The sequence below is a fragment of the Desmodus rotundus genome, chromosome 6 (genome assembly GCF_022682495.2).
Source record: "Desmodus rotundus isolate HL8 chromosome 6, HLdesRot8A.1, whole genome shotgun sequence".
NCBI classification, from domain to species: Eukaryota; Metazoa; Chordata; class Mammalia; order Chiroptera; family Phyllostomidae; genus Desmodus; species Desmodus rotundus.
In genome coordinates, this window is record NC_071392.1 from 61,687,910 (window position 1) to 61,712,797 (window position 24,888).

The following is a 24,888-nucleotide window of genomic DNA, read 5'->3' on the forward strand; positions in this document are numbered from 1 at the left end:
TTATATTTAAACACTAACACAGAGGTTGAGGCCTATCCCATCTGATTGGTCACCTGCCTGAGGCTCAGAGCACTGAACATTCTGATTTCTGTTACTTTCACACTCTATAAACCTGGAGATAGGCTCCATGACCTTGACTACTTTCTTAATATTGGCACATGCTACTTTGTTTCTGGTCTTTGAGACTTTTACATCTATATTTGCAAGGTACCACTGTTTAGGTAGTTACTTCCTTAATTTTTACCTACCATTTTTCAGTAAGTTTATATTAAATATTACTCTCTCATACTCCAATCATGGCCTGTGTAGCCTTGAGAGGACCATCATTCTGCACACCAGAGGGATGAATTTTACTAAGGGACTTCTATGTCTACAAGACTGTGGTAGACCTAACCTGGAATATAGAGACTGTATATAAATTTGCTCACGGTATAACTGAACTGAAGGGGTTTGTTTGTGCACATCCAAGCCCAGTAAGATACAAACAGAAGTGTGTTTGCAGCAAAATAAATATATACATATATACAAACAAGCACACATATTTATTTAAGAAAATGACACCAAGCCCAGAGACCCAGGTGAGTTAATGACTTTGAACTTGCCTCTCTCATAGATTCTAAAGGGGAAACAGAATTAATCATGAAGACTAAGGGAGTTAAAGTCATACAGATTGGTCATGATAAGGGTAGGGGGTTGTTGATCATTGTTACAGGTCTTGATATACCTTGGCATCATTCTGTCTGGTTTCACAAGGATATGGTCAGTAAGGTCATTCTGCCTTCATAGGTCTGGGGCTGAAACATAACTGAAGTCAAGATATTATTTCTAGTTTGAAGACAGTTTTATACTGACCAGAACCTAATTGCCCTTCCTGAGGGTTTATTAAGGAGTACATGTGCAGTATATGTGAAGGTGGCAAGATCTGTTTGAAAGGAGGCAAGTGAGTCATGGTATCATTAGACAGGACAAATCTGGCTTTAATTAAGAAAAAAGTCATATTAAGGAAATGAAGTTCCTGTATTGTTACAGTGACAGGGTGAATTATAAGAGATTGGAAGCAGGATTCATGAGAATTATGTCACTCTGGAAAGGAGATAAAGAGAATCACAATGAAGATAATAACAAAAAATTGGGAACTAATTTCACAGAAGCATTGTATCAACAGAATTTCACTGATGGTAGGCAACATAAATTAACTTAAAATATAATTTAAAAATGTGCTTGTTTGAAGGACATTGGATTACTATATAGAATAGAAGGAAGAGTTGTATGTATACCTGTAATATTGTTGGCTCCTGGTCTTTCAGCACTGAGGCCCTTATTCCCCAGGTGCTAAGTCATGTTGGAAGCTGACAGCTCTCAACTGACACCCTCTTTGTGAATTGAACTTGGCTGAAGAAAACCACTCACCCAGGAACATGACTTTGATTAAAGGTCATGACTTAAATTAGCTGACTCTCTTCAGCTAATTTTAATTCCATCCAATGACAGCTTGCCTTAGTTTGGGATACCTCTAATTCCAGAGCCATTCCAGATCCAGGGTTCTTTGCAGGACTGATTGAGGACTCTGTTGCAGTGACATTGCAGCCTAACTCTATTTCTTCTCAATCTGCTACATTTCAGTCCCTTACAGGTAGGTGTTGATTCCAAGGACAATTCTGTGGAATTTAGCATTTATTTACAGCTTTATGGAAAAACTCCATTTTTATCTTGAGTGATAGTGGGTGTCTGACTGTGACTCTTGGCCAAGATAAGGGAAGGGTGATTTACTATGTGCTGTTAAAGGTCTGACACTTCCCTGACAACACCTAGCATCAATTTTTATGCAGATGGTCTCCAAATAGCTTTAAGAGTTAAATAGCTTGGTTTGACTGCATGACCATATTAGGAACTTCTGCTTTGAGCTCTTACAAAAACAAGTTTTCTCACACAGATCTTTGTTCAGTTCAGATGTGAAGTGGAGTGCTGGTGTGTTTAAGAACCTGTGGGAGCTAGCATCTGAATGTCTTCTTTACCCCATGCATTCTCTCTTATAGCACTTTAGCTTTTGCCTTTAAATTAAATCTTTACATAAGTATGCTCTGTGGAGTCTGTGAGTCCTTTAAATACCTATACATAGGAAATCTTTGCAATCTCTCAATAAACTTCCAAAATACAGATCTCAATATCAGAGTCTGTTTCCTGGGAAACACTGACCTATAAAAACAACAAAGTTTGAAAAATATAGTAATGAGATCAGCTCTTGAGTTTTCAACTGCAGGAAAGTAGTGATTACCTGTAAATCCTCTTTAGCCTCTTTCATCTTCTATGTCTTTGTTTGATTGAGCTCTGTCTACCCCAAAATTCATATGTTAAAGTCCTAACCCCCAGAATTTCAGAATATGATTTTATCTGGAAATAGGGTTATAACAAGTGTAATTAGTTAAGATGAGGTCATACTTGAATAGTTTGACCCTTAATCAAATATGGCTGGTGTTTATGGTTATTTTAAATATACTAGTTTATAAACTGAAGTGTGGGTTCGTGGGTGTTTATAGTACTATTATGTTCCATAGCTAGTGAATATGTTAGAAATGGTTCTGTATATATCATGTATTATTTAATATAAAGTAACTAAAATTAAAAACAGAGAAATTGGACAAGCACAGAAATACTACTATACGAAGATAAAAACAGATAGAGTGATACAACAAAAGGCAAGGAAGATTGACAGCAAAACAACACAAGCTAGGAGAGAGGCATGGAACAGATTTCTTCATCACAGCTCTCACAAGGACCTAACCGTGCTTATGCCTTGATCTTAGACTTTCAGTTTTGAGAACTCCAAGACAATCAACTCCTATAGTTTGAGCCCCCCAGTTTTTGGTACTTTGTTACAACATCCCTAGCAAACCAGTACAGTCTTTGCATAAGATTCATATCCTTAGGAAAATAAATATGATTTTTTTCAATGATCAAAGAAATGAAAAATTTGCTACACCAGACAACAAAGCTGTCAGAAAGGACTTTGAGATTTCAGTCCTATTTATTGAGAAGAAGATGAATTCCTTACTTGGAATTTAGAACACTGGAGTTGAAACAAAGTTTTGTATATTTGAGTATGTGAGAGGGGGGGACCTAAAAAACCAGGAATTATCTTCTGGAGGGTGGACCCTTTGTAATACAGGCTTCCTCTGCTAGGTGAGTGTTCTAAGAACCCATCTGTATCAGTGTACCAGCTGGCATTGTTGTGAGAGGCTGTGTTCGACTTCAGTTAATTTATTTTTGAGGACTCAGTGTTTTTGCTCATTTCATGATAATGCACCTGCCCACACCTTGCTGCATGCTCAGCAGTTTTTGAGCAAAAAGAGCATGACCCCTGTGCCCCACCCTCCCTATTCACCCAATCTCAACAAGAGCAACTTGTGTTTGTTTGTTTCCTTGGGTGGAAAAAGTCCTCAAAGAGAAATGTTTTGCCTATGTGGTAGAAAAACAAAAAATAGCAGAAGTACTAAAACGAATCAAAATCAATGAGTTCAAAAACTGTTTTGAGTAGTGGAAAAAACATCTCAACAGGTGTATTGCATCAAATGGAAGGTACTTTGAAGGTGACTCATTTAAATATGTAAGAATAAATTCACAATTTTTATAAATATATTTAATTTAGGGGGCACCCCTTAGTATTCATGTGGAGATGTACACAAAGGTATTAGAAAGCTAGGCTTAGAGCTTAAGAAAAGAAATGAAGGTATAAATGTACATATGAAGATAATTTTTATAGAGGTGACTTTTGAAGAAATGGATTGTCAATTTTTAACTGTGGCCTCAACCAAGAACAAGGCAACTATAATTTAGAGGTGGCACTCTAGCAGGGTTGTGATGGTTTCTTAGGGCTGTTCTGAAAGGGTTGAAGTAAAACAGCCACTGCCATTAAGTAAAGTTTTCAAGTGGCAGGTTTCATAGTGAGAAATGATGTGGGCTCCAAAAACTTGGAGCCAAGGCTGAAAGTGTAATAAGGAAAGAAAAATTCAGTTGAAAAGTTATATTAAATTTAGTTGCTGCTAAGACCTCGCTGTGGGTAAAATAGTCTTTTCAAAAAATGATGCTAGGACATCTGGACATCTGGACATCTGCATGAAAAAGAATGAAGTTAGACTGGTCTATCATATCATATATAAAATGAACTCAAAATGAATCAAAGTCCTAGATATAAAAGCTAAAACTATTAAACTATTAGAAAAAAACATAAGCATAAACCTTTATGGCCTTAGATTAGGCAATTGTCTCTTAAATATTATAATAATAGCACAAAAATAGTTAAATAGACAAAAATTAAAAATCTGTTGTCATTTAAAGGACACTATCAAAGAATGAAAAAAATAATCCACAAAATAGGAAATAAAACTTTGTAAGTTACATATATAATAAGGAATTTGTATCTAGAATACATAGAAAATTATTACAGTTCAATAATTAAAAACAAACAATTCAATTAAAGTATGGCCAAAGTATCTGAATAGACATTTTTCCAGCAGAGAGATACAAATAACCAAAAGGAACAGGACACAATTTCACACTATTTAGCTATCAGCTAAATGGAAATCAAAACATCCAGAGGTACAACTCACATGAACTAGAATGATTATAATAAAAAGAGAAGTATTAATAAGTATTAGCAAAGAGGTAGAAAAGTAAAACTCATACATGGATAGAAGGAAGTAATATGGTACATCCACTTTGGAAAAGTAGCATTTTCTCAAAAGGTTAAGCATGACCCAATAATTCTACCTACATGTATAAACCTGAGAGAAATAAAAAATATATTCACACAAAGTTGTACACAGATGCTCATAGCAAAATTATTTATAATAGCCAAACTTAGAAGCAACCTAAATTCCCATAAATTCATAAATGGATAAACAAAATTTGATATATGTTTACAATGCAATATCATTTGGCAATAAAAAGGAATGAAGTATTGGTTCTTGCTACAACCTGGATGGATCTTTAAACATTACATTAAATTTAAAAATCATGCAGATTGGACCAGATATTTTATGATTCCATTTATATAAAATGTCTAGAATAGGGATAAAAGTAGATTAGTTGTTGCTTAAAGCTTGGGGTTGAGTGCAATAGGGATGGAAAACTATGACTAAGGAGTATGGAATTTCTTTTGGGGATGATAAAAATGTTATAAAACTGATTGTGTTGATAGTTTCACAACTCTGTTATACTAAGAAACATTAAATAATACACACTGGGTCATTTGTATGGCATGTCAATTGTATCTTGATAAAGCTGTTAAAAATTCTACTTAAAGATAGAGTTGTGGTAAATGATAACATAGATAGCAGATGTTAGGAATTGGGTTAGTTTTATCTGTGTGAAGGAGGATCAAATTGACACCAAAGGCAGCTTGTCATGTTACTAATTAAAGGAAGAGGTTAAAAACAAAATTAAAACAAAAGCAAAAAACCCTCTTCACTAGCAAACATATACTTCCTCTTTTAATCTGTTCAGCTCCTCTAACAAAATTACCATAAATTAGATGGCTAATGAATAATAGAAATTTATATTTATTTTTTAGAGTTGTAGAGGCTGGGAAGTCAAAGATCAAGGTGTGGGCAGATTTGGGGTCTGATGAGGACCTAGCTCTTGTTTCATAATTGTCTTCTTATTTTGTCTTCACATGACAGCAGAAGGAAGGGAGTTGTTTAAGATCTCTTTTAAAAAGGCACTAATCGTATTAATGAGGACTCCATCCTTATGAATTAGGCACTTCCCAAAGTTTCCAGTTTCTAAAAACATCATCTTGGTTGGGTGGGGTAGGATTTCAACATTTGAATTTTAGGAGGACACAACCATTCATTCCATAGTACTTGTTCACAGAGGAGTCTTAATAACCATAAAAAGAAATTGGTCTTTTCAAATAGACACCAGCTATTTTATATTGATTCCCCTTCATCTTTTCTTAATGTAACAATATTTTAGCCAGGTCTCATATCTTTTCTACTATATTTGGCTGTTGGAACAGTCTAAGTCTGGTGTTCAAGAACTAATTCCTTATGCCCTGGCTGTTATAGCTCAGTGAGTTGAATGCTGGCCTGAGAACCAAAGGGCTGCTGGTTCGATTCCTAGTCAGGGCACATGCTTGGGTTGCAGACCCAGGTCTTCAGTAGGGGGAACTACACATTGATGTTTTTCTCCCTCTCTTCCTCTCTCTCTAAAAAATAAATAAATAAATCTTTTAAAAAAAGAACTGGTTCTTCAAATTTAAAACCTAAATCTCACATCCAGTGCCAAGCCAATCTCCTTTTCCTTGTCAGAACACACTGGAGCTGTGCAGGAGGGGGCTATTATCTGACTCTCAAACACTTTCTCTGTCTCCTCCCTTTTGATTCAAGTGGAAACACTTCTCCCCTACCTTTTCCTTACACCTTTTAGTGGTAGCTATATTCGGGGTATTGATGAAGGAAATGAAGAAGCAACAACTTTATCATCAAACAAAAAAGATTTCTAGGTACACAAAGAGCCCCATAAGCTTGACCTAAGCACTAGCTGATGAGGACTCCATATGCAGAAAGGTTATGTCATCTTCTGCCTATGTGAACTGGTCTTTATTTACCCTTCTTCTTGTATCTTTCTAAATGCTGATATTGGCTTTTGCCCAGAGGATCATGCCCCGCTCTCTGAACCTTACTGCCATTGAATCTTAAGCATTATCCCTTATTTTACTCAAGTCCTTCCTTGGAAAACATATTTACATAATACACTTCCCTCCCTATTCTATAAGTTGCACATGAGCTATTAGTTGTTGTAGATTGTTAATTCTAGAAACTTATTGTAAGGGTTATTATACATAGAGTAGTACATCTGCAGGGTTGAATTTTTTTTTCTTTGGTTTGACTTAATCTGAGGGGTGTGCAAATTAAATTGTAAAGGACATCAGTAAATACTGTCACCTCATGTCCCATCCTCGTTTGCTCCTCTTTCTTTATTATCTGCTATTTCTTCTTGTTCTTCATTGCTTTCTTCAATGTATCAGATTCCAGCTGACACTCTATGAAAATATAATGAAATTATTGGCAGATAAAACTGTGTGCCTGCATATGTGTAGGTGTTTTCTCATTAATTGCTTCCTTCTATAGATTTAAACTACTTTGTTTGGATGGTGGCATGTTGAATACAAAGGTGCCCTAAATACTAGATAATTTACTGGTAGCTCTTCTAAACACTACCATATTCTCTGGTGCTTTGGGTAGCAGTGGTGATTATATTATAAGCTTGTCTTCTTTGTCAAAACTGGCAGTAGCTTTTTGACACCACTAAAAATGACACTGACAGTACAGAGTCATTGGGGTTTTCTACATATATTATTTCTTAATATATGTAGAAAATAAATGTCATACTGTAAAAACAATAAGTTTTTTTCTGGCACTTAAAATCATTCCTCTACCATGACAATGTAAAAATACTTGGGACAACAGATCTAACTTTGATTAAGAATGCTGTGAGAAACATAGTAATATTGAAATCATACATGTTTAAATTCTATCTAGTTCTCTTGTGCTAAATCCATAGGGTACAGCTACCCAATATACAAGGTCTGTACAGAAAGTATTCAGCCACATGCTATGAAAAATAGAGACGTTTATTGAAGAAGATACAAGATACAAGAAACATTGTACATAGGACAGTGATACCTCAGACCCCTTCAAATTAGGCACCTTGGGACCTCACACAGTTATCCCAATTGCCATCAGCTGCCCCATTGTATTTTCTTGAATCTCATTGATGGTTTGAAATCCCTTCCCTTTCAAAAGTAATTTTAGTTTTTGGAAAATCCAGAAGTCACAGAGCACCATATCTGGGCTGTAGGGAGGCTGGGTCACCTGGGTGATTTGATGTTTCACCAAAAAGCTCTGCACAAGATGTGATGTATGAGTGGGCACATTGTTATGATAAAGCTGCCAATCAACAGTTGCCCATAAGCTGTGGCCATTTTTGTCATATTGCATCTCTTAACCAATGAAGAATATTGAGGTAATACTCCTTATTAATTGTTTGGCCGGGAGGGTATACTCGTGATGGAAAACACCTTCCCATTCAAAAAACACAATTAACATGATTTTGATCTTGCTGCAACTTTGACACTTTTTCTTTGGGCGTGGAAAATAAGGCAACTTCCGTTGGGATGACTGGGCCTTTGCTTCTGAGTCATAGCCATAGACCCACAATCCATCACTGGTTATGACCTTCTTGAGGAATTCAGGTTCATTGGTAGCAGTTCAAATCAAGTCATTAGCAACTGCAGCATGATATTCTTTCTGCTCTGGTAGCAGAAGCCCCAGAATAAATTTTGCCATAATACATTTCATGACAAGATCCTATGTTAAAATCTTGGACACAATAGTTTTTGGAATCCCCAGATCAGCTTCTAGTTCTTGCACTGTCAGTCACCAATCTTTGTTGATTGCAGCCCATACTTCATCACTCTCAGGTGTTCTGCTTGTTGCAGGCCTTCCAGAACGTGGATCACTTTCAACAGATTCTCGACCACCTCTGAAGCACTAGTGCCACATTTATTTTCATTGCACTCATTGCATTGTCCCCAAAAGCCTTCTGAATCATTCCAATAGTTTCCTCAGAGGAATGTTCAAACTTAACACAAAATTTGATATAGATTTGTTGCTTTAATTGCTCATTTTGAATGTGACAGGTGTCTACTGCCCCCACTGACAAGTGCAGCGAAGTTGTCTTTTATATGTGTGTATATTCCAGTCCACTCTCTTTGGCTACCAGGTTCTCAAAATATTAACAATGGCTGGCCTTTTTCTGGGCAGATCTCTTATGAGTTGGTCAGGCATGAAAAACTCTCACTTTTCTTTATGCTCTCTTCAAGTAGACAATTTTGGGTCCACAATTGGTAACTTCTCCAGATGTCAGGCAACACTGATTTTTAGACAACTTTCAGAGCTACAAAGGAAAAATGGGAACACACAAGTGGGAAAGGATAATTCAATACTATTTGACTTGAGATTTCAAAGCATGACTACCACTTAACTACCAGCCAAGGAAGGCCATATACTAGAAGTGGCATACACATGAAAAATAAAAAGACATTTATTTATTTTCATTCCATATGCTTGTGGGCAACACTACTTTTTTAAACTAGTTTTGAGTTTGACCATGATACACATAACTGAAAAGAGAAACTACACTTTGTTTCCATATTTTATTACTATTGTTCCCAAAGTAACACAAAGAGAATGACTATCCAGAGAGAGAAATTATATCCCAGCATAAAATACATGGTGGAACAAAAGTAGGTTTACAGTTGTTTGTATGAAAAATAATGCAATAATTAATAAGTAATACCCACAATAGTAAGCTTACTTTTATACCACCTTGTATACTGAACCCTTGAACCTGTGTCCCATCCTAAAGCATTGACCATGTTTTCCAACTAACTGCCCTTGTAACTGCATGTGAAAAGCATGCCTCCATACACACTTGGGAAGGAAGGTTGAGAGTATGGGTATGATTACAATATTTTTTTTTTCTTTAGGGGAAAGCATGAACACAATTCCCCACTACTACAAATTACACATTTTGAGAGATTGCAGGGGTCAGTACATCTGAAGTGCAATGGATAAGCCCCACCCTAAGAAAACCACATTTGTGATCATGGTATCTCCCCAGCCAGGTAAGTACCAATAAGTCTATTTTGTTTTCCAGACTTGAAATCGTACCTTTTTTTTCTCTTTGGGACAGAAGAAAATCTACTAGCCTATCTTTATCTTAAACCCTGGATCATCATGGCTAAGCTTTTAAATATATTTCTAACTCATTTATCTTTTTCCATTTTTTTCCTCTTTCAATCTTCATTTTTCATTCTATATACCAATATCAGATGGACTAGCTTTCCTAAATGGCATTTATCTTAACACTCCCATGCTTAATAATCAAGGATGGCTTTTGTTTTTCATCAAATCAAGGCCAATCACTTTAGCTTGGCACTTCATCTTTCAATGATGTCCCTATCTACCAGGACCCATTTCATCTCCAATCTACTTTTTATCCCAAACATTTTAAGGTCTCTCTCCCTTCCTCCCCCATAATACCTCTGCCTGGAGTGCCTCCCCCTCTGCTTGGATCACTCCCACAGTGTTTGTCAACTGTGATAAACCAAAATTTCTATTGACCCCAGAGATTCTGATATGCCCCTTGTTCTCTGACTCCATTAAGAATCATAGTTTTTATTTATCTTACTAGCAAGGGATTTTTAAAACTTTAATTTTCTTGATTTGTATCATGAAAGCAAAAATCATTGATTTTTTAAAACTATAAAATTGTTATAATACTAAATTCATATTTTATCAAATAACATCTTTTCTTTCCTCTTTGAAAAATTTATATTATTCCTCATTTAAAAATCACAAACATAGTTAAGTCCTATACTTCTCCCATGGCAACATAATCTCAACCTTCCCTAAATGTTATCTTTAACTATTCTTCCTTCTTTGAACTCCTTTAGCACTTAGTAGTGACATGTTTATTTATATCTTGTATATTATTTTTAATTCTTTAATAAAATGGGTGAACTTATGGAGAATGCTGGACATATCATATTTCTCCATATTTCTGTGTAGCCTAGTGCCAAGCATATGATAAACATTTAAGTTCCTATTATCAATCCATTTTAGTCAATAATTACAAATTTTTATCATAGAAATATGTCTGTCTGAATTATGGTTGTTTACCAGTATTTGTAAAAACCAAACACACCGATAATTCCAGTAATTATAGAAGAAAAATTACAGTCTCTGGACAAATTTTGTGTACATGCTAAATACTCAGAAAAATAACATGGGGGAAAATGAAGTGTATATAGGTCTAAGATGAATAAGGTCTTCAAGATAATCACTACCACATATTGAGTGACGAGTCCTCTCAATGCCTAACAGTTTCTGGGAACCTATAGATGGTTTACTCATTAATCTGTTGCTTATAATGTATCCCAACTTGTTTTTTCCTCTGCTAAGCTATCCCTTTACAAATTATCCCTTGTTCAGGAAAAAAATATATATGAGAAATACTTTCCATTCATCTTGCCAAACCTGTTAAGAAACATTCCATTTGTTCTTCCAAAGCTAATGTTTACTTTTTCTGATAGACATGATTTCCATTTAAAGTCTACTATTTTAGTAGTCTTTATTTACCACTTTGAAGCAATATTTTGCCCATGTTACATAAGTATTTGCCACCATCAGTTTCACTGAATTCTGTACCAAATGATTATAAAACAAATCACTGGAATATAATAAGAATATATAAACTATTTTAAAACTATCTTAACATGTACCCAGTGTACCCTAAATTTTTATAGATGGGTGGAAAATTCCACACAAATATAAGAATGCTAGCTTTGTTTACTAAATAAAGTTTGATAATGTATTCAGAAATATTCTCCTATCCTTGGTTTTAAAGCACTCAAGGAAAAACAAACACTTCTGCAATTGTATTTACTCAAATGGGTTATGAAATATATTACTCAAAGTAGCTTATTTTAAGGAAAAAAGTAAATAAATTATTTCATTTCTTGATAATTCAAGTATCCTTACTATACATTCACTTGTTCTTTCATAAAGCACCAGGTTGACCTCATATATGTATAATAAATAATCTTCCAAGATAAAGATGTTTTTAAGTATTTTCTTGATGCAGGTTATTGGCTCACCAACTATTCCCAGAGAAAATGAGGTGAAATACTTTCAAATATGTCCTTTTTCACTTTCTTCTTCACACCTCTCTTTCCTGCCAAAAGCTTGTTTTCACAGTTGTATTTTGTTACTGATGTTCACTTTGTGTGGGCCCCCTCGGAAACTGAGAAATATCCTGATTGATTTACACTTACTGTGTGATCCTAAACTGAGGGATTTGAAAGGCCAGTGATTGCCCTGTCTCCCTCTTCCTTTCTTTCCTCCCTGGATCTGAGATTATTGGATGGAAATATAATAGAACATTAGTGCCTTGTGACTGAGGAATGGAACAGATGCTTATCCCAGTGCTTTCCTCTAGGTACATTTATATTTGTAATCCAATTTTTGTGCCTGAACTGACAGATTAGTCAGTGAAACAATTTGTTCTTTTTAGTGAATTAATTAGACACAGCTAAAATGGTAAACCACAGTCCTGAACTGAGAGTGTTAAATGATGATTTGAATAAGGATACCCTAACTTATTTACAGGAAAATATAGAGTAGTATCATGCTCAGGATGCATCCTAGAAAATATAAACCTAATATAATCTGTCTCAGCCATTGTACTGATAGGGTGTTAAATGGATGGTATTCTTACTTTTAATTTATTACTCAAGTATACTGTATGAATGGAGGTTTAAATACAATATCTCCTGAAATGTTACTGTGTTGAACTAATTAAAATTAGGGAAAATCAATTATATTAATAATGCTGATACATTGGAAATTTAAAAAGAAACAAAAAAAATCCCCTAGAGATTATGAGTTTAGCTTAAAACTGTGTCATTACCCCTTCTCTTTGGAATACAACAGAGAACAATACACCCTCACATTGCTACAGTGCTCTTTGTTCTGCAATCCTAGAACACTTAATGGATACAGTTAAAATTAGCAAAAAAGCAATAGACTTCCTATAGGAATTATTGTAGACAAATGGAAGCAAAACAAATCGACTAAGTTTAGATTGAAGAAATGAACCATGAAAGCTTTCTCTATTCTGTTTCATAACTTCCAAACCAGAAGTCACTTGACTACACATGTAACTGAGTTAGATTTTGCTGGTAATAACAACCACAACAACAACTGATCTTCATATAATTTGTTAAATTACAGGCACTATGAACTTAGCATATATTATCTTCTTCAGTCCTCACAGTGATCCTATGAGGTAGTGTATTCATTTCTTTCTGTTGCTGTAAAACATTTCTACAATCTCAGAGGTTTAAAACAACAAAATTTATTCTCTTACAATTCTAGGGGCCAGAATCCCAAAATCCAGCAAAGACACACTACCTCTGAGGGTTCTTGGGGAGAATCTATTCTTTGGCTCTTCCAACTTCTTCTGGTGTCTGTTGGCATTACATGACTTCTGACTAATATTGCTTCAGTCCCTATCTACATGGTCACATTGCCTCCTCTTCTCCTGTCTGTGTCTCCTCTCTTTGTCTCTTATAAGGATACATGTCACTGAATTTAGGGCTCACCTGCAAATTCCTGGATGATTTCCTCATCTCAAGATCTTTTGTTGAATTACATCTGCAAAGAATCTTTTCCAAATTAAAGTAACATTCACAAGTTCCAAGGATTAGTCATGGGAGTATTTTTTGGAGGACACCATTCAACCCTCTGCAGGCAAGTATTACTGTATCCATTTTAAAAATGAAAAAAATGAAACACACTAGATAAATTTATTGGACACTGTGTTGCATGTTATATTAAATGTTTTATATATGCTGTGCTATCCATTTAAATTTAATAAACATTCCATGAGTAGGTACAGTTATTATTATTGGTATTTTATAAATAATGGAATAAGGACAGAAAGAATTTCTCAATATCACACAGTTTCTAAATGTCAAAGCCAGGATTCAAATGCAGAACTGTTTGATTCCACAGCCTACACACTAAAACACTAAGCAACATTATTCCTCTAACTTTCACCACTTAGGGGCATCAAAGGTGGTGGGGGTCTCACAGAGTGTCGAGATAAAATATTAGGCTTCCAATTACTACTCATACTCACTTGCAAGCACCATGATCTTTTGAAGTTAGCTTCCTTATGCATAAAACCAGAATAGTAATTATAATAATTTATGTATCTTACAAGTTGCCCCTTTTAGCCCTATTGATGCTAAAACTTTTTAGAAATGTTATTGAGGAATTATTTAAGTACAAGAGACTGAACACATTTAAATTGAATATATTGTTCAATTCAATGTGTTTTGAAAGTATGAACCTGTGAAAGTACTACCACAATGAAAACACAAAAGATGTTCATCACTCCAAAAAAATGGTTTGTGTCCCTCTGAAATTTATCCCTTTTTCCATTATTGGCCTCAAGCAATTACTGATCAGCTTTTGCATTTTATAAAAATGCAATCATGTACTCTTCTGTGTCTAGGATTTTTTCTCTCAGCATAAAGTTTTAAAACTTTATCCATGCTGTTACATGCATCAAAAATTCATTATCTTTTATTGCTAAGTAGTATTCTATTGTAGGGGTACAACACATTTTGTTGATACATTCATTTATTGATGGACCTTTGGAGGTAATTCCAGTTGTTAGCTATTGTGGATAAAGCTAGCTATGATGTTGCTTACTAGTTTTACAAAAAAATATGTTTTTACTTCCCTTGGGTAAATATTTAGGAGTAGGATGTTGGGGCCATATGAAAGACATAGGTTTAAATGTTTAAGTAACTACCAAGCAGTTTTTCAGATCAATTCCACTAACTTACATTCTGAATTACATTGTTGAACTAGGTGCTTCTGAACAGTAAGAATAGATAAGAAGATATTAAAATAGTCTGGGTGTGAGACATTAAAAGCCAAAAATGTGGTAGTTTCAAAGATGGAGGATTTGTTGTTAAGAACTACATTTCTTGGAAGAAAAGAAATATGAGACCTAATGACTTATTTTTATTGAATGTATGTAGTGAGGAATGAGTCAAGATTGACCCCTACTTTGCTAGTAAAGCTAGTGGTCTCAATTTAAACTTAAATTGTATCTGTACTTACTTGGTTTTAAGAGAAGCCCATGATTGTCTGGAGGGCAAATAACAGAATTCTAAGATTCTAAGATTCTGTGTGAGAGATACAGGTACCTTTGGGGAGTTAGAAAGTCATAAGGGAACTGAGCCACATACACCAGAGCAACATTCACATTTTTAAACTGAACAACCTTTTTTTTTTATCTTTCATACATTCTAGTAGTCATTTGAGAAAATATTTGATCATGAAAAGAGGAGAATGTACAATTATATGATAATTTAATATATACTTTAAAATTAAAACTAGATTTGCAGTTGTGAGTATGCAAAACAAAAAAAAAAAATGAAAGTCATAAGGGAAGTGTATAGCAGTCAGACTCACAGACTTGATTCACTAATATAACCTTAATTATGAGAGGGAGGAATAAAGCTTATTTTCTGATTCTCAGATCTATCTATGGCCCTTTTTTCCTTAAGTCTGTTTTATAGATTTTAGGGAAAAAGATCATTTAAGTAAAAACACCACACCGAAAGCCATTGTCCTTTGGTGCCTCTTATTTTATCTCATCTCATTTTGTTCCTGTTTCTCTTTCCCTACCTTCATTTGATTTGATAGATATTTTTATTTTAAATTTTAATTCCTATTCTGTCTTTCAGCTATATCTGTATACATTTTTAATGGTTACTCTAGGGATTACATTATGCATCATTAAATTATCACAGTCTATTTGGAATTAATATTCCACTACTTTGCATAAATTATAAGAAACTTGTAATAGCAAAGTCCTATTTACATTTTGTCCTTTGTATTAGTGTTATCCCACATATCTATAGATGCATAACCTCACAATATAAGGTATAATTGCTTTAAATAGTTATATAATATCTATAATGACAGAAGAAAATTATATACAGTGATGGGCAAAATAGTTTTACAGTTGTTCATATGGAAAATAATACAATAATTAATAAATAATTATACAAAAATAAACCTTATATTTCATGTACTCACAACTGTAAACCTATTTTGCCCATACCTATAGGTGTAATACACACAAACACATACACCTTTGTCAGAGCTCTGAACTATACATTTCTTGAAGAGACTTCAAGAGACATAATGGAAAGCAGCAGCTTAAACTGAAAGAACCAAAAAATATTTCAGCTGCTACCTGTTTAAACAAAGACAGTGTCCAAAGTTTGACTCAAGCCAAATTAACTACCAGCTAGAACAAAATAAACACACTTCAAAGAGATATAAGATAATCAAGTATTTCTATAATAGATTATATATAATGTACACAATACAATACAAAACTGGCAGACATATAAAGAAATAAGAAAATATGATTTGTACTAAAGAAAAAAGAGCAGTAAATAGAAATTGGACCCAAGATGAAGCAGATTTGGAATTAGCAGGCAATTAGCTAGTATAATATGTTCAGGACTTAAGTAAAACTAAAGCTATAAAAATAACCTAAAAAATGAAATTATAAAAAGGAATACAAAATGGAATTAAAATTTTAGAACTGAAAAAGTATAATAATTAAGATAATAATATGCTGAATTGATTTAAAGCAGCTTAGTGATGGCAGAAGAAAGAATCAGTAAACCTACAGGTATATCAATAGAAACAATACAATCTGAAAAACTGAAAATATTTGAAGAAAAATTAATAAAATGTCAGTAATTTCTTGGATAAAATAAAGCTAATATACATGTTATTGGAGTCCCAGAAGAATAAGAGAGATGTAATGGAGTAAAACTAAAATGTTTAAAGTAATAAAAATTTCTTGAATTTGATGAAAAACATCAATTTAAATATTCAAGAAGCTCAGCACACCCATGCGTGATAAATGCCAAGAAAATCACATTGAGCACATATAGTGAAACTGCTGAAACCAGAGACAAACAAAATTTTGAAAGCACCCAGAAAAAAATAGATTATACACATGAAAACAATGATACAGATGATATTGATTTTCTAATAAGAAAAAAATGGATGAAAAAGGCAATTAAATGAAATATTTAAAGTAGTGAGAGTTTCTGATCCAGATGGCAGAGAAAGCAGTTGATGTACTCACCTCCGCCCATGAACACACCAAAATTACAGCTAAATTATAGATCATTCAACTTGGATAACCATTTGAAGACTAGTTAAACAGAAGTCATAACTAATGATACAAAGAAGAAGCCATAGTAGGAAGGCTGGAGATGTGATACAGCCTGACCTCACATTCATATGTGGCAGTTGAGAGAATGGAGAGACATCTCAGCTGCAGAAGTTCTCCCTGAAGAGTGAGGGGTCTCAGCCTTATGAGCTCCCTAGCTCAGAACGCCAGGGCTACTAGGAGAAGCGCACATAACATCTGGCTATAAAAATCAAAAGGAATTCCTCCATCTGTCCCTGTGAGATGAAAGGCTGCTGGAAACCCAGGCATCCTCTTAAAGGGTGAGAGCACAAACTCTTGCTCACAGACACTCACCTTGGTTTTTGACAGAAAGATAGTGGCTCAGGAAACATGAGAAACATACAGGGAGAGACATACCTGACTTCAGTGCAAGGGCTGGACTAACAACCACCATTGTCCCTGTACTGAGACCTCCTCCTGCATTGCTGATGGGTACCATCTTTCCCATGTGGAGCTCTCTCCCCACCAACCAAATATGAGCCTACTTTAGCCTGGTGAAGTCTGCTAGTTCAACTCTGAAGACTCCCCAAGCCAACTTGCCCACAACCTGAGGGTTTTTGTTTTTGTTTTTGTTTTTTTCCAACAGCAATCACTGTGCTGCAGTCTTTCTTGCAAAACCATTTTAGTAAATCTGGTCAAGCTCAGGGGATTCCAGGGCCATATAGAGAGAAACTGAGTTGTGTGGCTTCAAAGTGAAGACTGGAGAGATAGCTGCCAATGTTTCTGTGTTGAGATGTCCTTCCACATGGTTGACAGATGGCATCTTTCCTGTGACAAGCTCTCCCCACCAGCCAAATCTCAACTTGCATTAACTTGGTGAACTTCACCAGCTTCACCCTGATGACTCCCTGAGACCCCACCTCACCAAAATTGACTGTAACAGCAATCCGCTTGGGCCCACAATGCAGTCTTAATTTTTAAAATATTAAGGAATTTTGCTCAAGTGTGGGAGTACCAGAGAAATGAAGAGAGAAGCTGAGGTGTATAACTCCTGGGAAGAGGCTAGGTGGACAGGTATCATTATCCCTGTGTTGAGCCTTCCTCTATGGTCAAAAGGCACCATCTTTCCTGTGTTTAGCTCTCCACCTACCAACAAACTCTGAACCCACACTAGCCTGGTAAATTCTACTAGTTCCACTTTGATAACTCCCTTAGAACCAGACCACCCAAGCTGCCCATGGCTGGAAGCTCTTTTGGTGGTGCAGGCAGGGCCAGGGGTAGTCTTTCTTAAAAATCTTTGGTCAAGTTCAGGGGGTGACAGAGACATACAGAGAGAAACTGAATTGTTTGCCTTCAAAACAAGAACTAGAAAGACAGCTACTATTGTCCCTATGTTTAGCCTTCCCCAAACATGGCCAAACCTGATTCTGAATTAGTGTTGTGAAGTTTATTCTCTGATGACTCCCTGAGACCCTGCCTCATCCATCTTGCATTCTGCCAAAAGTTGTTTAAGTGACTGAGCCTTATGGACAGCCAGCAGATGGCAGCATATCTCAGAGTGTCTTGGGCTTTTTGCTGACCTGTCCTAGACCCAAAACTGTTAACAGTTGGCCTCAGCTTACAGCATAGCACCTTTCATATGCATTCAGGCTGAGCAAAGGTTGCTATCAATGGTGGTCTGCTTTGGGGCTCCTAACAGATATACCAAGAATGGTCACAGGCAGTGTATAATATTGAATACATGACTCTCTCCGAAATGGCTCTGGAAACAAAACACTCAAAGGCCAGGTTCAGAACACAAGAGAATACCACCAAATTGGCTCCACAAGTGGCTCCCTCAAAGGGAGGTCTGGGAAGGCACCAGACCCTGCAGAGAAGCATATATACTGTGGTCCTGGTCAATCCTCACAGCCAGTTGGACTGAGTTTCTACCATACCTGTCAATGTGCCAAACAATCAAGGCTCAACTACAACAAAGGAATTTACACACCCACATAAGGAGCACTACCAGAGCACCTGGCTCAGGTGAATGGGGAGACTGCACTGATGGGTCTCCAGCAGACCGCTTAATATATAAGGCTACCCTACCAAGATGGGAATTATAGTAGATCTACCTAATACCTAGAAACAAACATAGAGAGGAAGCCATAATGAAGAGACAATCTAAAATTTACAAAATGAAACAAAAATAGGAGAAATCTCTAAAAAAAGAGAATGAAATGAAATGTAGGCAAAAAGTCTAACAGATATAGAGTTGAAAGCACTGATTATAAGGATGCTCAAGGAACTTAGTGAGAACTTCGAAAAAGAGATAGTAAGCATAAAAAAGAACATAGAAGCCATAAAAAAAGTCAGAAATGAAGAATACAATAACCAAAATGAAGAATACACTAGAATAAATTGGATCAGCAATTTAGAAGACAAGGTAGAAGAAAACAACATTTATAACAGCAAAAAGAAAAGAAAAGAAGGATAGTTTAAGGGATCTCTTAGACAAAATAAATTGTAATAACATTTGCATCATAGGGATACCAGAAGGAAAGAGAGGAAGCAAGGGATTGAGAATCTATTTGAAGAAATGATGACTGAAAATTCCCTAAAGTGCTGAGAGAAATGGACATACCAGTACAAAAGGACCTAGAGTCCCAAACAAGATGACACAAAATAGGCCCACAACAAGACACATTGTAACTAAAATGGAAAAGATTAGACTTCCAGCCAAGATGGAGGCATAGGTGGATATGCTTGACTTCCTCACACAACCAAAAGAAGGACAATAACACATTTAAACACAAAAAAAAACCCAGGACTGCCAGAAAATTGAACTGTATGGAAGTCCAACAAACAAGGAGTTAAAGAAGAAACATTCATCCAGACAGGTATGAGGGGCATAGAGGGGCACCTGGGAGAGAGAGGATTCATGGCAAAGTGGTGGAGTGGGCAGGCGAGGCAGCTGGTGGAGGACCAAGTGGTCCTACATTCACATGTGGATAAGCCAGGAGGAACAACTAGACAGACCACACAACCCAGGGTTCTAGCATGGGAATCAAAAGCCTCAAAAACCTCTGGCTATAAAACCTCTGGCTCTGTAGAGGTTATGGCAGCAAGACAAAATCCTAGCCTCACAGGAGAGTTCATTGGAGAGACCCATGGGGTCCTAAAAAATATAGAAGCCCACCCACCTGGGAATAAGCACCTGAAAGTGCACAATCTACTTGTGGGAAGCAAGGGAAGTGACCAAAAGTGGGGCAAGGGTTGGGCAAGCAGTATTGTTCCCTCTCTGAGCCCTTCCCCACATACAGTGTCACAATGCAGCAAAGTGGATAGCCCAGCCTTGGTGAATACCTAAGGCTCTGCCCCTTAACAATAGAACAGCTGTACTGAGACAAAGAAATATGGCCCACATGAAAGAACAGATCAAAACTCCAGAAAAAGAACTAAGCTGTGAGGATATAGCCAACTGATCAAATGCAGAGTTCAAAACACTGGTAATCAGGATGCTCAGAGAAATGATTGAGTATGGATCCAAAATAGAGGAAGAAGTAAAGACTATGGAAAGTGAAATAAAGAAAAAAACATACAGGGAACCAACAGTGAAGGGAAGGAAATTGGGACTCAGTCAACAGTTTGGAACAGAAGGAAGAAACAAGAATTCAAAAAAATGAGGACAGGCTTAGGAACCTATGGGACAACTTTAAATGTTCCAACATCCAAATCATAGGAGTGCCAGATGAAGAAGAGGAAGAGCAAGAAATTGAAAACTTATTTGAAAAAACAGTGAAGGAAAACTTCCCCAATCTGGTGAAGGATATAGACTTCCATGAAGTCTAGGAAACTCAGAGTCCCAAAAAAATTGGACCCAAGGAGGAATAAACAAAGACACATCGTAATTAAATTACCCAAGATTAAAGATAAGAAGAGAATCTTAAAAACAACAAGATAAAAAGAGACAGATACCTACAAAGGAGTTTCCATAAGACTGTCAGCTGATTTCTCTAAAGAAACCTTACAGACAAGAAGGTCCTGGAAAGCATTCAAAGTCATGAAAGGCAAGGACCTCCATGAATCCAAGATTACTCTATCCAGCAAAGCTATCATTGAGAATGGAAGGGAAAATAAAGTGCTTCCCAGATAAGGTCGAGTTAAAGGAGTTCACCATCACCAAGCCCTTATTATATGAAATGTTAAAGAGACTTATCTAAGAAATAGAAGATCAAAACCATGAACAGTAAAATGACAACAAACTCACTTCTATCAACACTAGAGCCTAAAAAACAAAAAAAACAAACTAAGCAAACAACTAGAACAGAAACAGAATCACAGAAATGGAGATCACATGGAGAGTTATCAGTGGGGAGGGGGAGAGGGAGAATGGGGGAAATGGTAGAGGGAATAAGAAGCATAATTGGTAGGCATAAAATGACAGGGGGAGTTTAAGAATAGTATAGGAAATGGAGAAGCCAAATAACTTATATGTACAACCCAAGGAAATGAACCCTCTTAAGTGTGGGGAATGCTAGTGGGAGGAGGGGTGCAGGGTGAAGGAGGATAAAGGGGAGAAAAAATTAGACAACTGTAATACCATAATCAATAAAATATAGTAAACAAATAAAATGGAAAAGATTAAAGACAAATAGAATCTTAAAAGCAACAATAGAAACAGTTACTTACCTACCAGGGAGCTCCCAAAATATTGTCTGCTGATGTCTCCATAGAAACTTTTCATGCCAGAAAGGATTGGACACATGTTTCAAAGTGATGCTAAGCAAAGATCTACAACCATTACAACTCTATTCAGCAATAACTACTGAGCAGTGTGCTGATACTATTCCAATTCTTTTAGATGCTGTAGATATTGTAGCTTTAGGTTGTGTTTCATTTAAGCTACATAAAAACAATACTGATTTTTCCATTCTTTGCATCCTTTGATGGGAATAAAACATTATTTTGGTAACACACTTAAAAAACTAAAGGGAAAATAAACACCTTTTAAGACAGAAAAAAGCAAAAAGAGTTCATTACCATAAAAACAGTATTAAGAGAAATGTTATAGGGAATCCTTTAAGAGAAAGAAAGGAAAAGTGGGAACATAAATATGAATGGTAAAATGACAACAACTGTCTGGGTAAAAACTAAAAGTTTTCCCACTAAGATCAGGAACAAGGCAAGAATGTTCACTTTCACCACTTCTATTCAACATAGTATTGGAAGTCCTAGCCACAGCAATCAGACAAGAAAAAGACATAAGAGGCATCCAAATAGGAAAGGAGGAAGCAAAACTGTCACTATTTGCAGATGACATAATGATGTACATAGAAAATTCTATAGACCACTAAAAAACTAATAAGTGAACCTGGCAAAACAGCAGGATACAAAGTCAATATTCAGAAATCAAAGGCGTTTTTGTACACCAACAGTGAAATATCAGAAACAGAAATCAGGAAAAAAAACCCATTTGATATAGCAACAAGAAAAATAAAATACCTAAGAATAAACCTAACCAAGGAGGTAAAAGACCTGTTCTCAGAAAACTACACAACACTGAAGAAAGAAAATAAGGAAGACACAGACAAATGGAAGCATATACCACGCTCATGGACTGGAAGAATTATCATCAAAGTGTCCATATTACCCAAAGCATTTTATAGATTCAATGTAATCCCTTTTAAAATAACAATGGCATGTTTCACAGATATAGAGCAAATATTTGAAAAATTTATATGTAACAGACACTTCTCCAATGAGGACATTACAGAGGGCCCAGAGACATGAAAAGATGCTCAGCATCATTAGCCATCAGAGAGATGCAAATTAAAACCACAATGAAATACCACTTCACAATGGTGGGAATGGCCATCATTGACAAATCAACAAACAACAAGTGTTAGAGAGGATGTGGAGAAAAGGGAACCCTACGGCACTCTTGGTGAGAATGAAGACTGGTGAAACCACTGTGGAAAACACTATGGAATTTCCTCAGAAAACTAAAAATGGAACTGCCTTTTGACCTAACAATTCCATTGCTGGGATTATACCCTCATTATCCTGAAACAGCAATTCAAAAGAACGTACACACCCCAGTGTTCACTGCAGCACAATTTACAATGACCAAGTGCTGGAAGCAAACTGTCATCAGCAAATGCATGGATCAAAAAACTATGGTACATTAAATGATGGAATACTACACAGCAGAAAGAAAGAAGGAGCTCCTACCTTTTGCAACAGGATGGATAGATCTGGAGAGCATTATGCTAAGTGAAATAAGGCAGGTGGTGAAAGACCAATACCATATGATCTCACCTATAAGTGGAACCTAATCAACAAAACAAACAGGCAAGCCAAATATAACCAGAGACATTGAAATAAGGAACAAACTGACAGTAACCAGACAGGAGTTGGGAGGGGATAATGGGGGGAGAAGTGGGAAGGGTTTTTAGGAACATGTATAAAGGACGCATGGACAAAACCAAAGGGGCGTAGGATCAAAGGTGGGAAGTGGGAATGGCTGGGGTGGGGGAGTGGTGGGAGGAAAATGGAGACAACTGTACTTGAACAACAATAAAAATATGTAAAAAAAAGTGGCACTATCTATGCACTTATCAATCATCACTTTAAATATAAAGGGATTAAATACTCCAATAAAAGATACAGGGTAGCTATACATAGTATGCTGTTTTCAAGAGACTCATGCCAGAGCAAAAGACACACACAGACTGAAAGTAAATGGATGGAAAAAGATATTTCATGTAATGGAACAAGTGAAAAATCTGGGCTAGCAATGCATTTATCAGATAAAATAGACTTTAAAGCAATGGCTATAATAAAAGACAAAAATAACATTACTTAATAATAAAAGGACCAACCAAAGAAAAGGATATAATCCTTGTATCCTTGTAAAAATTTATGCACCAAACATAAGAGCACCTAAATTTAGAAAGCAAATGTTTATGAATGTAAAGGAAAGACTGAGAGTAATACAACCATCACAGCCATCATAAGCATAAGGGACTTTAGTATGTCATAGACATGAAATCCACAAGGATACAGTGGCCTTAGGAGGCACATTACTCTAGGTGGATTTAATTGATATTTTCACAATATTTCATCCCAAAGTAGCAGAATATGCATTCCTTTCAAGAGCACATAGAATACTATCCAGGAGAGCCCACACATTAGGCTGTAAAACAAGTCTTGATAAATTTAAGAATATTGTAATCACATCAAGAATCTCCAAAGAAAATGATGTGAAACTAGAAATCAATTAAGAAGGAAAATGAAAACACACAAACACATGAAAGCTTAATTGCATGCTACTAAACAATAAATGAATTAACAATGAAATCAAGAAAGAAATCAAAAGATACCTGAGAAAAATGAAAATGAAAACACAACTCAAAATTGATGGTACACAGAAAAAGAGGTCCAAGAGGGAAATTCATAGCAATACAGAGTTACTTCAACAAACAAGAAATACCTCAAATAAACAATCTAAACTTACACCTGAAGCAAATAGTGGAAGAACAAAACACAAAGGCCAACGTGAGTACAAGCAAAGAAATTCTAAAGAACAGAGGGGGAATGAACAAAATAGAGTCTAATAAAGCAGTATAAAAGATAAATACAATCAAGAGCTGGTTCTTTATAAGATAAACAAGAGTGATAAACCCGTAACCATACTCAAGAAATGAAGAAAGACTCATATAAATAAAATCAGAAATGAAAGAGAAGAAATAAACACTGACACCATTTGTGCTTGTATGTCTTATAACAGAAGCACAAAGAATTATAAGAAATTATTATAACAAAACTTTAGATACTTTTGAAGAAATGGATAAATTTCTTTAAATAGGTGATCTTCCAAGACTGAATCAAGAACAAACAGAAAATCTGAGCATAGTTTACTACCAGTGAAAACAAATTAGCAATTTAAAAAACTGCTAACAAAAAGAAGTCCTGGGTAGATGGCTTCAAAGGCGAATTTTATCAAATATTCAAAGAAGAATTAACACCTATCCTTGTCCA

The 24,888-nt window shown here is 35.7% G+C and overlaps 1 long non-coding RNA gene and 1 pseudogene across 1 annotated transcript in view; one reads left to right on the forward strand and one right to left on the reverse strand.

Annotated features, from left to right (window-relative positions):
- Window positions 1–1,547: 1,547 nt before the first annotated feature.
- The window catches only part of LOC123479269 (uncharacterized), a 28,868-nt gene continuing 5,527 nt past the window's right edge, over window positions 1,548–24,888 (forward strand). The window contains exons 1-3 of the long non-coding RNA XR_006654836.3: window positions 1,548–1,633; window positions 9,551–9,688; window positions 13,201–13,376. This is a non-coding gene — a long non-coding RNA (uncharacterized lncRNA). The remainder of the gene's footprint in view (window positions 1,634–9,550; window positions 9,689–13,200; window positions 13,377–24,888) is intronic.
- On the reverse strand, window positions 9,548–9,696 carry LOC112300520 (U1 spliceosomal RNA; annotated as a pseudogene).